General features: G+C 54.7%; 1 pseudogene; it reads right to left on the bottom strand.

The window, feature by feature from the left end:
- Positions 1 to 1745: 1745 nt before the first annotated feature.
- Positions 1746 to 2416, bottom strand: LOC123039325 (phosphoenolpyruvate carboxylase kinase 2-like; annotated as a pseudogene).
- Positions 2417 to 2975: the final 559 nt, after the last annotated feature.

The following is a 2975-nucleotide window of genomic DNA, read 5'->3' as shown; positions in this document are numbered from 1 at the left end:
CACCTTAGGGCACCTACAGTATCACGGAAATTTATCGGGGTCCATGAGGACTAGCAGCAGCAACAACATCGTGGTTGTCTTGACCGAGGGCCAACCGGGCGGGCAGGATGGTCCAGGACGCACGGCCGGGATTGGGCGATGCAGATGCAGCCATGCAGGTCCGTGGTACGTCAGGTCTCTCTCTGCGTCCATCGTGTTGGACGCGGACGCCCTACTACCACTACGGCCGAGACGACGCTGGACAAGAGATCGAGTCATCAAAATCTTTGCATTGTTGGCCTGCCCGCCGCGATGAATTGATGTAGTGGTTGCATGTGTCGGGCGGCCGATGGTCCACGCCCACGTGCCTTGTTGGATGTACTTTTAGCCGGCGTCAAGGCGCCATTGGCCCGCTCGTGCTCGAGCGTAGACAAGCGAGCGAGCACATATGTATCCGCCTGCCCGCCCGGCTCCCCGTTTGTCGTGGAGAGCCAGGCACTGTGCCCTTTTTGTTGCTTTGCTCCTGGCCGAAGCCAATATATGATCCATCCACGGAGCGGCAGTCGAGGCGACCTCATTTCGTTTCACTTGGGATTTGTCTATCGGCGCCTTTGGTTTCTGGGTTAAGGTTAAGGCGAGGCGAGCCAAACCCGTGGGCGCGTGTGCTATTTCCGCATATGTTTTGTCGATGCCTACGCGGCAGAGTGAAAGGCTGTGGAGACGGGGCGTCGTCGTCGCGTTCCGCCCCTTTTTGGCGCGTCCGTGCCACCGGTGGAACCGTGGACGCCGTTCGTTGTCGCCGTGTGTGCAGGCGCCAAAAATATTGTTACAGGCGGGAGTGCGCCACGGCGTTTTTCTTCCTTTTTATATTTACTACTCCCTCTGTAAACTAATATAAGAGCGTTTAGATTACTAAAGTAGTGATCTAAACGCTCTTATATTTATATTAATTTACGGAGGGAGTATATGATTAGGAGGAGAAAAAAAATGTTTAGGAGGAGGAAGGGGGGGGGGGGGGGGGGGGGGAAGCATAGGATATCCTCACCCGGCCGGGCGGGTCTGGTGTTGAAGCTTACCAAGCGCCTAATCAGGGCGAGCTCGTCCTCAGCGTCCATGACAAAAATGCTTCGTGTTCAAGAGCTGCGCCGTCCACATGGGGCACTTCACCCGTCAGGGGTTCTGTCTGGTCCAGGTGCTGACAAAGGGGCCCACGGCTGGTGCTGGATATTTATTTATTTTTGGAGAAATTGGTGGTGGATAGATATCGCCATTTGCCAATGCCAGGCCTGCAGCCGCGACAGCCAGCCTCGTTTGTTATATCGATCTATCCATCTTGGAGCAAGGTTGGATTATGTTATTACGGGAGTTGCGTGATTAGATTTGTCCTTTTCTTTGTTTTTTGATAATACAGAGGGGGATTTTTGAGAGCCTTGACCTTGAGCAAAGTCTACTAGGGATATTGTCGATGTCTGTGTCGTTTGATCGATAATTATAAGGAAAGTCATAGGAGGATTGTACCAGATGAGCGTTGTTTAAAATACATGTGAAAATGAGAGTATTTAACCAAAAACTACCACAATTCGCGGAAACGTGACAGAAAACTACCACTTTACGATTTTGTCCCGAAAACTACCACTTTTTTATTAATCCGTGACAAAAAACTACCAAGTGTAAAAACTGCTCGCTTTGCCTGGGTTAAACCCGAATCTGACAGCCCGACCCCACACATAAGCGGGCTAAAAATGCAATCGGGTCCCTGATTTTTCTTAAAAAAAGCAATCCGGTCCCTTCGGGCCGACCGCTCCAGGCCCTCGCCGCCGCCGCCGCTCTCCGGCTCCCTTCGCCGCCTCGCCAAGCTCCTCCGCCAGGCCCCCTCGGTCCGGCACCGCCTCGCGCCCAAGCTCGAGCGGGAGGACCGCCAGGACGACGAGGAGACCGGCGGGTCTCCCCTGTACCGTGACTGGCCGCCGGTGCCCAAGCGGCGGAGGACAGCCGTCTCGCTGTCGCCGCTGAGCTCCTCTGCGGAGCATCACCCCGGCGCTCCACACGTCCACCTTCTCGCCGTACTCCCTCCCGGCCACCACCTCAGGCGCCACGTAGTACGGCGTGCCGACGAGCCCGGTCATCGGCCGCCCGTCCCCAAACCACCCCGCGGAACCGAAGTCGGCGAGCTTGAGCGCGCCGGTGGCGGCGTCGAAGAGGAGGTTGTCGGGCTTGACGTCGCGGTGCGCGATCCCGCGGCGGTGGCACGCGGCGAGCGCGGACGCTGCGCGGCCAGCCCCGCCGCCTCGCGCTCGGGGAGGCGGCCGCCACGGGCGGAGAGGATCGAGAGGAGGTCCCCGCCAGCGCAGAGGTCGACGACGAGATGCACGGCGTCCGCGTCGTCGAAGGCGGCGTGGAGCGCGACCGGGTGCAGGCTGCAGGGACTCGATTGCATTTTTGAGGAAAAACCAGGGACCCAATTGCATTTTTAGCCCGCTTATGTGTGGGGTCGGGCTGTCAGATTCGGGTTTAACCCAGGCAAAGCGAGCAGTTTTCACACTTGGTAGTTTTTTGTCACGGATTAATAAAAAAGTGGTAGTTTTCGGGACAAAATCGTAAAGTGGTAGTTTTCTGTCACGTTTCCGCGAATTGTGGTAGTTCTTGGTTAAATACTCTGAAAATGACTTGAACATTGGGAGTTTTTTTTATAGAAAAAAATCTAAACCATTCAGATCGCAATGCTCTTTTTTTTTCTCACTACATTTTTTTGCGAATACGCAATGGTCACATATCTTTTTGTTGATCGAAGGAGAGTGACGACACGGAATTACACCTGCTCTTTTAGCCATGTTCACTAAGAGCTATGGTAGCAAGCGGAGGAACAAACAGAGAGAGGATTGCTCCTCCGGTCATCCCCATTACAACTAAAGCTAACTCTCGATGATGATGTTCTTGGTCCCATTGGTGTCGACATTAGCCCATAGGGGCGCCTTATCTTTGATGGTTGTGGAGAT

The sequence above is a fragment of the Triticum aestivum genome, chromosome 2B (genome assembly GCF_018294505.1).
Source record: "Triticum aestivum cultivar Chinese Spring chromosome 2B, IWGSC CS RefSeq v2.1, whole genome shotgun sequence".
Classification (NCBI taxonomy): Eukaryota; Viridiplantae; Streptophyta; class Magnoliopsida; order Poales; family Poaceae; genus Triticum; species Triticum aestivum.
Note: the sequence above shows the minus strand (reverse complement) of the source record. Positions and strands in the feature narration are given on the sequence as shown.